The sequence below is a fragment of the Engystomops pustulosus genome, chromosome 2 (genome assembly GCF_040894005.1).
Source record: "Engystomops pustulosus chromosome 2, aEngPut4.maternal, whole genome shotgun sequence".
Lineage (NCBI taxonomy): Eukaryota > Metazoa > Chordata > Amphibia > Anura > Leptodactylidae > Engystomops > Engystomops pustulosus.
In genome coordinates this window covers 258,636,839-258,652,075 of record NC_092412.1, presented here as the reverse complement: position 1 = coordinate 258,652,075, position 15,237 = coordinate 258,636,839, and the positions used below count along the sequence as shown (strand labels likewise).

General features: G+C 40.1%; 1 protein-coding gene across 3 annotated transcripts in view; it reads right to left on the bottom strand.

Annotated features, from left to right (window-relative positions):
• The window catches only part of ZBTB20 (zinc finger and BTB domain containing 20), a 713,029-nt gene extending 706,884 nt beyond the window's left edge, over positions 1 to 6,145 (bottom strand). For 2 of the 3 annotated variants that reach the window (XM_072138923.1, XM_072138926.1), the window contains exon 1: positions 5,688 to 5,913. The gene's annotated coding sequence lies outside the window, so the exon portion shown is untranslated. The other variant, XM_072138925.1, reaches the window with a different exon arrangement.
• Positions 6,146 to 15,237: the final 9,092 nt, after the last annotated feature.

Here is a 15,237-nt window from a genome sequence, read left to right as displayed (position 1 = left end):
GGTATATATATGCACCAGTGCTAACAGTAGCGAGAGCAGGACTGCAAGTATAATAGTGCAGCCTATAATAGTAAAAATACTGCATCACTGAGCCGCGTGTAATACAATAACCAATACTCTAATGCTAGGACTGCTGTATGTTTATGTGGATTATATTACAATCCCGGGCCCTTGTCTCACTGTCTTATTGTGTCCCCTGGATATAATTCTAGCAGTAATAGTGACTCTACTGTAGTAGAGGGGCCTGAAGATTACAATAAGTGTGTGCTGTGACCAAGTGTAATAGAGACACTGCTGTCTGTCAGTGTAATGGTCTAATAACAGTGTATAATATAATACAAGGCAAGTGTCCTACTGCAATGCTGGGGGTTATAAGACCAGTATAATATAGCACATGTGATGCATACAATGTATAATTGTGTAGTATTGGCAGAATAACAGTGTAACACAAAATACCAGCTCATCATTCTACTCTATAGCTGTATTTTTACCTGCTTTAGTAATAATTCTTCATTATAGTGTACTGTAGATATATATATATATTGGTGACACTACTGTTATAATACTCTGTAGATGAGATAATAGTATAGTAGTAGCACACACTTAACAGTGATACCGCTGCTGTATTACAGTGTAATATATATATATATATATATATTATAAAACACACAATATTATAGTGCTATTATACCGATGTTATGACAGTATAGATAATATATTAGTGGTACACACTGTATATATAATATTGTATACACTGGATATAGTATATAGTAATGTATATACAGGATATAGTAGCAGTGTATATAGTATTAGTGTAAATACATGATATAGTATATAGTAGTAGTGTGTACAATGGATATAGTATATAGTAGTAGTGTATATACAGGCTATAGTAGTATATAGTAGTAGTGTATACACTGTATATATAGCACTTGCAGTATACACTCTGGATATGTTGCGGTATATACAGGCTATAGTAATATATAGTAGTAGCAGTATATACAGGCTATAGTAGTATATAGTAGTAGTGTATATACAGGATATAGTATATAGTAGTATATATACAGGCTATAGTAGTAGTGTATATATTGGATATGTAGCGGTATATACAGGATATAGTATAGAGTAGTAGTGTATATACAGGATATAGTAGTGTATAGTAGTAGTATACACCCTGGATATGTAGCGGTATATACAGGAAATAGTATATAGTAGTATATAATAGCTGGATATGTAGCAGTATATACAGGATATAGTATATAGTAGTAGTGTATAGTACTAATGTATACCCTGGATATGTAGCGGTATATACCGGCTATAGGAGTACATAGTACTAGTGTATACACTGGATATCGTAGTAGTATATACAGGCTATAGTAGTATATAGTACTAGTGTATACACTGGATATAGTAGTAGTATATACAGGCTATAGTAGTATATAGTACTAGTGTATACACTGGATATGTAGCGGTATATACCGGTTATAGTAGTATATAGTAGTAATGTATACCCTGGATATGTAGCGGTATATACCGGTTATAGTAGTATATAGTACTAGTATATACCCTGGATATAGTAGTATATACAGGCTATAGTAGAAGCGGTATATACAGGATATAGAATATAGTACTAGTGTACACCCGGGATATGTAGCAGTATATACAGGATATAGCAGTAGTGTATATATAGTATATAGTAGTAGTGTATACACTGGATATAGTAGTAGTGTATATACAGGATATAGTAGTAGTGTATATACAGGATATAGTAGTAGTGTATACACTGGATATAGCAGTAGTGTATATACAGGATATAGTAGTAGTGTATATACAGTATATAGTAGTAGTGTATATACAGGATATAGTAGTAGTGTATATACAGGATATAGTAGTAGTGTACACCCGGGATATGTAGCAGTATATACAGGATATAGCAGTAGTGTATATATAGTATATAGTAGTAGTGTATACACTGGATATAGTAGTAGTGTATATACAGGATATAGTAGTAGTGTATACACTGGATATAGTAGTAGTGTATACACTGGATATAGTAGTAGTGTATATACAGTATATAGTAGTAGTGTATATACAGGATATAGTAGTAGTGTATACACTGGATATAGTAGTAGTGTATATACAGGATATAGTAGTAGTGCATACACTGGATATAGTAGTAGTGTATACACTGGATATAGTAGTAGTGTATACACTGGATATAGTAGTAGTGTATACACTGGATATAGTAGTAGTGTATATACAGGATATAGTAGTAGTGTATATACAGGATATAGTAGTAGTGTATATACAGGATATAGTAGTAGTGTATACACTGGATATAGTAGTAGTGCATACACTGGATATAGTAGTAGTGCATACACTGGATATAGTAGTAGTGCATACACTGGATATAGTAGTAGTGCATACACTGGATATAGTAGTAGTGTATATACAGGATATAGTAGTAGTGCATACACTGGATATAGTAGTAGTGTATACACTGGATATAGTAGTAGTGTATACACTGGATATAGTAGTAGTGTATATACAGGATATAGTAGTAGTGTATACACTGGATATAGTAGTAGTGTATACACTGGATATAGTAGTAGTGTATATACAGTATATAGTAGTAGTGTATATACAGGATATAGTATATAGTAGTAGTGTATACACTGGATATAGTAGTAGTGTATATACAGTATATAGTAGTAGTGTATATACAGGATATAGTAGTAGTGTATACACTGGATATAGTAGTAGTGTATATACAGTATATAGCAGTAGTGTATATACAGTATATAGTAGTAGTGCATACACTGGATATAGTAGTAGTGTATACACTGGATATAGTAGTAGTGTATACACTGGATATAGTAGTAGTGTATATACAGGATATAGTAGTAGTGTATATACAGGATATAGCAGTAGTGTATATATAGTATATAGTAGTAGTGCATACACTGGATATAGTAGTAGTGTATACACTGGATATAGTAGTAGTGTATATACAGGATATAGTAGTAGTGTATATACAGGATATAGTAGTAGTGTATACACTGGATATAGTAGTAGTGTATACACTGGATATAGTAGTAGTGTATATACAGTATATAGTAGTAGTGTATATACAGGATATAGTAGTAGTGTATACACTGGATATAGTAGTAGTGTATATACAGGATATAGTAGTAGTGCATACACTGGATATAGTAGTAGTGTATACACTGGATATAGTAGTAGTGTATACACTGGATATAGTAGTAGTGTATACACTGGATATAGTAGTAGTGTATATACAGGATATAGTAGTAGTGTATATACAGGATATAGTAGTAGTGTATATACAGGATATAGTAGTAGTGTATACACTGGATATAGTAGTAGTGCATACACTGGATATAGTAGTAGTGCATACACTGGATATAGTAGTAGTGCATACACTGGATATAGTAGTAGTGCATACACTGGATATAGTAGTAGTGTATATACAGGATATAGTAGTAGTGCATACACTGGATATAGTAGTAGTGTATACACTGGATATAGTAGTAGTGTATATACAGGATATAGTAGTAGTGTATACACTGGATATAGTAGTAGTGTATACACTGGATATAGTAGTAGTGTATATACAGTATATAGTAGTAGTGTATATACAGGATATAGTATATAGTAGTAGTGTATACACTGGATATAGTAGTAGTGTATATACAGTATATAGTAGTAGTGTATATACAGGATATAGTAGTAGTGTATACACTGGATATAGTAGTAGTGTATATACAGTATATAGCAGTAGTGTATATACAGTATATAGTAGTAGTGCATACACTGGATATAGTAGTAGTGTATACACTGGATATAGTAGTAGTGTATATACAGGATATAGTAGTAGTGTATACACTGGATATAGTAGTAGTGTATATACAGGATATAGTAGTAGTGTATATACAGTATATAGTAGTAGTGTATATACAGGATATAGTAGTAGTGTATATACAGGATATAGTAGTAGTGTACACCCGGGATATGTAGCAGTATATACAGGATATAGCAGTAGTGTATATATAGTATATAGTAGTAGTGTATACACTGGATATAGTAGTAGTGTATATACAGGATATAGTAGTAGTGTATATACAGGATATAGTAGTAGTGTATACACTGGATATAGTAGTAGTGTATATACAGGATATAGTAGTAGTGTATATACAGGATATAGTAGTAGTGTATACACTGGATATAGCAGTAGTGTATATATAGTATATAGTAGTAGTGTATACACTGGATATAGTAGTAGTGTATACACTGGATATAGTAGTAGTGTATATACAGTATATAGCAGTAGTGTATATATAGTATATAGTAGTAGTGCATACACTGGATATAGTAGTAGTGTATACACTGGATATAGTAGTAGTGTATACACTGGATATAGTAGTAGTGCATATACAGGATATAGTAGTAGTGTATATACAGTATATAGTAGTAGTGTATATACAGGATATAGTAGTAGTGTACACCCGGGATATGTAGCAGTATATACAGGATATAGCAGTAGTGTATACACTGGATATAGTAGTAGTGTATATACAGGATATAGTAGTAGTGTATACACTGGATATAGTAGTAGTGTATACACTGGATATAGTAGTAGTGTATACACTGGATATAGTAGTAGTGTATACACTGGATATAGTAGTAGTGTATACACTGGATATAGTAGTAGTGTATACACTGGATATAGTAGTAGTGTATACACTGGATATAGTAGTAGTGTATACACTGGATATAGTAGTAGTGTATACACTGGATATAGTAGTAGTGTATACACTGGATATAGTAGTAGTGTATACACTGGATATAGTAGTAGTGTATACACTGGATATAGTAGTAGTGTATATACAGGATATAGTAGTAGTGTATACACTGGATATAGTAGTAGTGTATACACTGGATATAGTAGTATATAGTAGTAGTGTATATACAGTATATAGTAGTAGTGTATACATATAGTAGTATATAGTAGTAGTGTATATACAGGATATAGTAGTAGTGTATATACAGGATATAGTAGTAGTGTATACACTGGATATAGTAGTATATAGTAGTAGTGTATATACAGTATATAGTAGTAGTGTATACATATAGTAGTATATAGTAGTAGTGTATATATAGTATATAGTAGTAGTGTATACACTGGATATAGTAGTATATAGTAGTAGTGTATATACAGTATATAGTATATAGTAGTAGTGTATATACAGTATATAGTATATAGTAGTAGTGTATACACTGGATATAGTAGTATATAGTAGTAGTGTATATAAAGGATACAGTATATAGTAGTGTATATACAGTATATAGTATATAGTAGTAGTGTATATACAGTATATAGTATATAGTAGTAGTGTATATAAAGGATACAGTATATAGTAGTAGTGTATACACTAGATAGCGGTATATACATCGGATGCGCTGAGCGCTGCCCCAGCTGGCGGCCTGGCCGTGCCGGGGCTGTGACAGGCTGAGGAGTCATGTAGGGACACGGGGGGAGGGGGCTGCTGAGGAGGGGGAGGACGGGAGGAGGGGTCTCCCGGCTGCACTCCCCTCCTGTCAGTGTCCCCCACACCCGGCGCGGAGCCGCGTGGTCCCGGCGCCGCGGCCACCTGTGGGCTGGTTACCTGCGCTCGGCTCCCGCACTGTCCTCCTCCTCCGCCCCGCTCACCAAATCCTCCATTCCTCTGACAACTGTCACCCGAAATCCCCTCAGCGAGACCCGCCCACTTCCAGCCCGCCGCCGCTGCCCATTGGCTGCACACCCGCTACCTCGCGCGGCCATTGGTCGGAGGGCTTGGCAATCAGGGAGTGGCGCCGAGCGACACGCGCGTCCAGGATACGCCCAAAAACAAAACTAGCACCCCTTACCGCGGACACGCCCCCTTTAGTAAAATTCTTCCATCTCATTGGTTCCTAAACAGCACGTTTAGGTTCATGGGAGCTCTGATTGGTCGGTAAAAAGGTGCTTAGCGGTTTAGGGGCGGGAGCTGGAGACTCCCCTCGTGATTGGTCAGTAGTGACAGATCTTTTTGGGGGGTCGCTGTGACAGTGGTTGCCTCCTAATGGTTCATTTACATACAGCGACATCACGTGCCCAGACCCGTGTCTCCGAGCTGCGTCACTAACCGGCTTTGAACCTGCTAGCTGTCTCTATTAGATCATTGGCTTTCTACCACGTCAGTCAGGCTAAATCCCGCCCCTTGACGTAGCCAGCAGGTTAGTGTGTCCCAGACTGCTCCCGTGCTTTTTTTTTTTTTTTTTTCATTACGCTCTACGCATTTCTAATTTTCGGCGACTTATTTATTTATTTCCTGCCCGTAAACTTAAATGACCCCTGGGGGTGACTGATAGCTGGATGGACCAATGGGAGCGCTCGGTTCTAGTGACGTACAGAGGCTACTTCACCTATGGGAAGGGCCGCCTGGCTGGAGCAGCGGGCGGGAGAGGCAGTCTGGCGCCGGGAGCCGCGGCAGGTGGATGAGGTCAGGAGAGCTGAGAAGGAGGACGGCGGCGCCCCCTACTGACCGCCGCCCGCAGCGCAGCCAATAGCGATGACACTCTGAGGAGATTCCCGCGCTTTTACCTGACAGGAATATGAGGGCAGAGGCGGGTGGTCAGTGACTTACCTCCTGAGGGGTCACTGTATCACCCACCCGGCAAACTGTAACCCCATCAATACCAAAGTGTTTTATTTTATTTTTTTTGCGTGTCTGTTTTTTCGCTCCTTCCACAAGACGTAACTTTTTAAATTTTTGTTATTTGCCTTTCCACATCTCTACGAGGACTTTTCATCTTCATCACCAGGTTTTCATCCAGCGCCACTTCCCGGGAAGCCGGAAAACAAATTCCAAATGTCTTGGAATTGGCAAAGAAAACGACCGCACGGCTGCGCCGAATTCTGAGGGACTTTATTTTTACGGCTTCAAATGTGGCGGTCAAGACGATGCGTCTCCTTTATTCTACGGATCCGTGCGATCGCAGAGATACCAAATTTATATCGTCTCGTTAGGTCTTGTAGTAAAATCAGGAAGCAAAAAAAAACGGTCAATGTTTGCGTGGGTTCCCGAAATATGTCAAACCTTTTGATGACTTCTTATTTAAAAAATGGTGAAAAAGTTGACGATTCGGACACTAAGACTGCGGTCACACGTGGCTTTTTGGACCCGTTTTTAAGCAGTCCGTTAAACGCGTGCGTTTTTGACAGGTTTTACCGATTATCTTAATTAAAATTGGCCAAAACAGATGCGTTTTCAAAAAACATATGCGCCACGTGTGGCTCAAGCCTAAGGGCGGTGTCACACGTGGCGTTTTGAACCCGTTTGTAGTCAAGTTTTCAGTCCGTTAAAAAAAATGCATCGTTTTTTTTTGGGTTTTTCCCGGTTTTCCCAATTATTTTAATTCTAAAAGGATGCCTTTTTTAACAGACTGCAAACGCATGACTAACAACGGGTTCAAAGCGCCACGTGTGACACCACCCTCGGGCGCCATTTTCCTTTTACAGGGAATATTTGTTTTTATACTTTATGAGATTGGACATATTGGGGCGTTTATAATTGTACTTGTGTTTTTATGTGCGTTCTAGGGAAAGGGGGTGATTTGAAGTCTTATTATTTATTTATTTTTTTATATATTTTAAACTATCATTTCAGCCCATTTAATGTATTAATATACAGCAATACGAGTGTCCTGCAGTAGATTGTACGTGTGCTGCTTCTATGACACAGTCTGTATCCGACAGATATGCAAGTGACAGCTGTCATTGCACCAATCGGCAGCAGCTAAAGATGGTGCCCAGGAGCGGACATGTTGGATTCATCTGCAGCACCTGACAGGTTAACTGCTGCAGTCGGTACCAGCACTGACAGGCAGCAGTTACCGGAAGGTGAGTAATAGAGCTGACGCCGGCCTCGTAAGGACTCTGTGAGCTTTATCCATACTAATGATGTGTCGTTCACAAACGAGGAGCTCTTGTTCGTGAATGACGGGAACTGACTCACCTGAGTGAATCGATGGCTCAATTAACCTCGCCCCTAACAGGTTCACCACGCCCCCTTTTTACCCGCTTAAAAGGAGAGTGGTGTGGGGGGACTGATTGGCCTGCGGCTCCCTATTATATATTTAATAGGGAGCCATTCGGTAGCCAGAATTGCTAATCACTAATCCATTCCCGCCTTCATGACCGGGCGTCCGGGCTTAAAAAAAAAAAAAAATTCAAATTAAAGCTAAAAGTTTGCACCAGAGTAGGGGGGGGAGCGGAGCTTCATAACTCCCCATGGGTAGATTTAAAAGAGTATTTTAAAAGTTTGAAAAAAATGCCAGCTCAGCTTGATAAAAAAAAAAAAACATAAGCAGAAAAAGATTCTTAAAAAAGAGTACTTATTCAAATTGTGGAAATTGATCTGATGAGCTTAACCATACATTATTTAATCATTCCCAGTATTCAAAAGTGCCAAAAAAAACGGCCAATTAACCCCTTAATGACCTGGCCCTTTTTTTTTTTTTTTTCATTTCCATTTATCACTCCCCACCTTCAAAAATGTATAACTTTTTTTTATTTTTACATGCACAGCGCTGTGTGAGGGCTTGTTTTCTGCGTTATAAATTACACTTCCTGGTGATGGTATTTATTATTTCATGCCGTGTACTGGGAAGCGGGAAAGAAATTCCAAATGCAGCGAAAATGGTGAAAAAACACATTTGTGTCGCTTTCTTGTGGGCTTGGATTTTACGGTTTTCACTGTGCGCCACAAATGACATGTCTACTTTATTCTTTGGGTCAGTACGATAACGAGGATACCAAATTTATTTAGGTTTTTTTAATGTATTCATACATTAACAAGAATTAAAACCACCTGTACAAAGTTTTTTTTTTTGTTTTTTCTTTTGCCACTTTTTCATATTTCAGTGTACGGAGCTGTGGTGGTGAATTTTGATGATTTCAATGCTTCGATTTTAAGGACTGTACAACCTTTTGATCACTTTTCTTTTTTAATATTTTTCAAAATGGCAAAAAAGTGCCATTTTCGACTTTGGGCGCTATTTTCCGTTACTGAAACGCAGTGAAAAACTTATATTTTGATAGATCAAGCAATTAGCACGTTGTAATGAATGGGTTAAAACGAGACTGCTGTCATGGCGATGGATCACCACTCCCCGATGCCGGCGCTAGCACCGATCGCGGATGGTATCGGAAAGTCTTTGCTGCTCAGCCCTCGGTAAGGGGTTAAGAACATTTCTTTTGACAATTATAAATAGGGGAAAACCCTAATTTTTAGTATTTTGGTGCTGGAATTGTAGACTGTGGGGCTTGTTAATTCTTAACATGGAGATTTAAAAGAAAAATGTTTTAAAGAGTCTTGGAAAAAATGTTCAACTCCCCCTGCATACATCTGTGCTATTTTTAGGCCACAAAACCGTGTATCAGTGGTCTGGTTTTGTGGTTTGGATGTAATCCATATGTTCTCATAAGTCCGTGTGCGAATTGGCAAAAAGAAACAAGGGCTGCCAAATGGTGTCGCTTTGTCCCCACCACATGATTGTGTTGCCATACGAGGGAACTGCAAATACGGATTTCACCTGTGTGGTAATCATGTTTTTCATGTTCCCATACACTTCTATGTGACAGGCCAAGCTGCAAACATCCTCACGGATACTTGGAAAAACACGACCACGTGCATGAGTCCGTTGAAATTGATGTGTTGGTGCCTTCTGTTAAAAACTAACAAAACAAATTAGACCACTTCAAACATTTGTTTGCAATGAGCCTTACACAACCGCAACATGGAAATATAATAAAGGGAAATAAGTTTTTACGTTAAAAATGTCAAGTTGATCTCCGTGTGATCGTATTAAGGGCCACTTCCCTTTTGTGTTCTTGCAGTTTCCTTTTGAAAACAGATGGATAACAGATCAGCTTTTTTTTTTTTCCCCCTTTGATTTCAAGGGACTTTAGTGTCGGTATCCCTTTTTACATCCTCTATTAGGCCTTCCATTTAGGCTACATGGACACGTCCACGAATAGCGACCGTGACCTAGCCACAAAAACGGCAGCTAGCTCGTGGCCACCATAGACATGCATTGTGCACGGGCGAGTGGGTGGCCGCTTCACAAAATCATAAAGCAGGTCCTATTCCTGTCCTGATTTGCAGCCGCTACAAAGAGGGGAGGGGTGGCGAGCAACTTGCAGACACATGTTAATAAATATTTCAAAATACACTTTAAAAAAAAAACATCGAAAAAGTCGCCCCGTTTGTCACAAACTATATATATTATAAATGGTCGTTTTGAGTTAATTTGAAAACTGAAAAATATATATACTATAAGTTACATTAAAAATAAAAATTTCTCCAGTTTTTGCAACTTTAACCCCCCCAAAAAACTAAAAATGAAAATAGGTCCCTTAACTTTTTAACTATACCTGTGTGTCGCACACAAAAAAAATGCAGCAAAAAATTTACGGTGTTGCACAAAAACAATAAGTATGAAATGCGTCAGTAAAGCCTTTACAAGCCTGGTCAGGAGGGGGTTAAATTACAATCCATTTTTTTTTTTTAAATAATAGAAACTGCGAGACGGAAGAAAAAATGAGGACAATTTCTTCTATTTACTGCGCACCAAATTCTGTGCAAACAGAACCAATAAGATACCATCATTTTGTTTGTGTGCATGTTTTTTTTTTTCTTTCAGTTTCCAGGTATATTGTTCAGATTATTAAACGGTGCCGTTGGAATGTACAAAAAAATTCACCCTCAGATAGCCATGGAAACAGATAAATATAAAAATTCTGTCTTTTGGAAGGTGGGGATAAAAAAAAAATAATTCAAAAGCGAAAAAACAGCTCCAGCGGGAAGGCTTTGCAAAATAAATGTTGCACAATATGTACTGCTGGTTGGCTGCCACATTGTAGTCCCTGTGTCCCTGATTAGTTTGGGTGTTTTTTATTTAAGGTTTATTACAGGTCCTTACAGAAGGTTTAGCATCTCCAATCGCCTCGTATTATTATTGTCCAACAGTATTTGGGAGAGATTTATCAGAAGAGTCTGATAAAGAACAGAAGTGTTCTAGTTGTCCACCAAGTTGGCAACCAATCAGAGCACGGCTTTCATTTTACCACAACTGTTTATAAAATGGAAGCTGAGCTCTGATTATTTGCAGTGGGCAACTAGAACAGTTCTGCTCTAAGACACTTCTGATAAATCTCCCCCAAAGTGTTTGTCCTTCGAACTTCGGGAGCAACAGAGATACTTCCCGTGCTCAAGCGCAGAGGACAATATTAACCGGTTCGTGACCACCGGTCGCGTCGCGCTGCATGGAGAGGGCTCACGGGCTGAGCCCTCTCCATAGCCGGTAAGTCTTTGCTGCATATTGCAGCAAAGGCTTACCGGTAACACCCGCGATCGGTGCTAGCACCAATCGCGGGTGTTATCACAGCGTGGGCTGCCGGCAAAGCTGCTGGCAGCCTCAAAAAGATAGCGGCGCATGGTCTCCGCCATCTCACCTGGGATCGCCGCTCCCCGTGACGTCATCGGGGAGCTGCGATCCGTCTCCATGGTATTTCGTTTTAACCCCTTCATTACAATGTGCTGTAGTATGGCAGTATATGATAGGATAGATCAAACAACCTAGGGTTAAAGTACCCTAGGGAGTCTGAAAAATAGTAAAAAAGTAAAAAAAAAATTCTAATAAAAAAACCTAAAATTTCAAATAACCCCCCTTTCCCTAGAACTGACATAAATATAAATAAACAGTAAAAATCATAAACACATTAGGTATCGACGTGTCCGAAAATGCCCGATCTATCAAAATATATTAACGGTTTTTCAATGCGTTTAACCCCATAACGGAAAATAGCGCCCAAAGTCGAAAATGGCACTTTTTTGCCATTTTGAAAAATATAAAAAAATCTATAAAAAGTGATCAAAAGGTCATACAGTCCAAAAAATGATATCATTGAAAATATTATCAAATTTCGCAAAAAATGACACCACCCACAGCTCCGTACACCAAAGTATAAAAAAGTTATTGGCGCCAGAATTTGGCAAAATCAAAAAAATAATTTTTGTACAGGAGGTATTAATTTTTGTAAATGTATGAAAACATTATAAAAACCTATACAAATTTGGTATCCCCTTAATCGTAACGACCCAAGGAATAAAGTAGACCTGTCATTTGGGGCGCTCAGTGAAAGACGTAATATCCAAACCCACAAGAAAATGGCGCAAATGCGTTTTTTCACCATTTTCACCGCATTTGGAATTTTTTCCCCACTTCCCAGTACACGGCATGGAATATTTAATACCATCACTATGGAGTGCAATTTGTTACGCAGAAAATAAGTTGTCACACAGCTCTTTACGTGTAAAAATAAAAAAGTTATAGATTTTTGATGGTGGGGAGTGAAAAATGGACATGAAAAAACAGGAAAGGGCCCGGTCCTTAACCGGTTAAAAGACTTTCTGAGCTGCAAATTTGCACAGGAATAGGACCTGCACTAGGTTTTTCGGCACAAGCAGAAGGCTCATACACAGGGCTGTGGAAACCATGGCCCTGTGCATGAGCTTGTAGAAGAGACTGGGGCTGTGTGCTAGCCATAGAAAGAATGCCTAGTATGCGTCCAAAATATACAGCCATGTGAGGGTAGGCTTTATTTTACAGGTTTTTTTTCTAGGGCTCTTGGACAGATCTCATATAGGACATATTGGGCTACTTAACCACTGGTGCCTGAGTACTTGTAGTTGGATTACTGTGCCTAATCATCCTGGCAAGTTTCTTTTAAAGAAAATCTCCCACCGGAATCCATCCTGATAATCCAGGGACATTACTCATAGATCCAGGCACCAGAACTGTGGTATCTTAAGTGTTATCCTTCCCCCCCTCCCTTCTAAAATCAACCTTGAAAATTATGCTAATGAGCATAACAGGCAAATGACACGGTCTCTTAAGGCACATACCGTATATACTCGAGTATAAGCCGACCCGAGTATAAGCTGAGGCCCCTAATTTTACCACAAAAAATGGGAAAATCTATTGACTCGAGTATAAGCCGGGGGTGGGAAATGCATTGGTCACAGCCTCCCCAGTATATAGCCTGCCAGCCCCTACCCCAGTGTATATAGCCTGCCAGCCCCTGCCCCAGTGTATATAGCCTGCCAGACCCTGCCCCAGTGTATATAGCCTGCCAGACCCTGCCCCAGTGTATATAGCCTGCCAGCCCCTGCCCCAGTGTATATAGCCTGCCAGACCCTGCCCCAGTGTATATAGCCTGCCAGACCCTGCCCCAGTGTATATAGCCTGCCAGACCCTGCCCCAGTGTATATAGCCTGCCAGCCCCTGCCCCAGTGTATATAGCCTGCCAGCCCCTGCCCCAGTGTATATAGCCTGCCAGACCCTGCCCCAGTGTATATAGCCTGCCAGACCCTGCCCCAGTGTATATAGCCAGCCAGACCCTGCCCCAGTGTATATAGCCTGCCAGCCCCTGCCCCAGTGTATATAGCCTGCCAGACCCTGCCCCAGTGTATATAGCCTGCCAGACCCTGCCCCAGTGTATATAGCCTGCCAGCCCCTGCCCCAGTGTATATAGCCTGCCAGACCCTGCCCCAGTGTATATAGCCAGCCAGACCCTGCCCCAGTGTATATAGCCTGCCAGCCCCTGCCCCAGTGTATATAGCCAGCCAGTCCCTGCCCCAGTGTATATAGCCTGCCAGCCCCTGCCCCAGTGTATATAGCCAGCCAGACCCTGCCCCAGTGTATATAGCCTGCCAGCCCCTGCCCCAGTGTATATAGCCTGCCAGACCCTGCCCCAGTGTATATAGCCTGCCAGCCCCTGCCCCAGTGTATATAGCCTGCCTGCCCCTGCCCCAGTGTATATAGCCTGCCAGCCCCTGCCCCAGTGTATATAGCCTGCCAGCCCCTGCCCCAGTGTATATAGCCTGCCAGCCCCTGCCCCAGTGTATATAGCCTGCCAGCCCCTGCCCCAGTGTATATAGCCTGCCAGCCCCTGCCCCAGTGTATATAGCTTGCCAGACCCTGCCCCAGTGTATATAGCCTGCCAGACCCTGCCCCAGTGTATATAGCCTGCCAGCCCCTGCCCCAGTGTATATAGCCTGCCAGCCCCTGCCCCAGTGTATATAGCCTGCCAGCCCCTGCCCCAGTGTATATAGCCTGCCAGCCCCTGCCCCAGTGTATATAGCCTGATAGGCCCTGCCCCAGTATATATAACCCCCCCCCGTTGTGCAGCACAACAATACCATTGTAGTGGATGGATCGCACAGAAGATCTAAGGGGGCCGCCGGAAAGGTGAGTTTTGATTTATTTTTTTGACTCGAGTATAAGCCGAGTTTGGGTTTTTCAGCACATTTTTGTGCTGAAAAACTAGGCTTATACTCGAGTATATAAGGTATATCTTCCATTGGGTGGGGGGGACTCGTATCTCTTGAACAGGTGGCTGGATTAATGTTAATTTATTGTGTAAGAGTTAATAGGAAATTCTGGTATTGGCATCCAATATACATATTCAAATTATATATTCTTTCTTTGATGCATTGTTTTTTTTTTTCTTTTTTTAATGTTTTAATGACTGCTTCAATTATTGCTAGTGGGTTATGCACAAAATTGTTTTTATAACACGCATCAAAAGCTGGGTCAGCAGTCTTTACACCTTATCATTTATTCCAGTGGAAGTTTCCTTGCGTTGTCTAAAAATAAAAACAAATAACAGAAAACAAAAAAAAAATCTTCCACTGTCATGAAAATAAATTGTAGGTTTGAGGTGTTTTTTAAGCGGATTTCAAGATGGAAACTGCTTAGAAAATTTGCTAAAGAAAATGGGTATGAACGTATTCTTGGGCATCTTTGTGGGCACTTAGGCCATTACTACAGCCCTGAGTTTGACTTAAGGCCTCCTACTGCAGTCCTAGAAAGCCCAGGACGTGCTCAGTGATGATTTAGAGCGACACATCCTCGGGTGCCTGGGACTACAGGAGGAGTGAGAGGGTGTGGAAAGTGCCGGATCAACATTGGAGCTCCTGTTCAGGCCAACCTTGAGGGAAGCTCCAACAATACAAATTTTTTTTCTACTGTATTTGTGTCCTCAGGACGCCAATACGATTGAAAGCGGCAATAAGTTAAGGCATGTTTAAGGCGTGGCATTTTGAACCTGTTTTTGGGCTGTTTTTA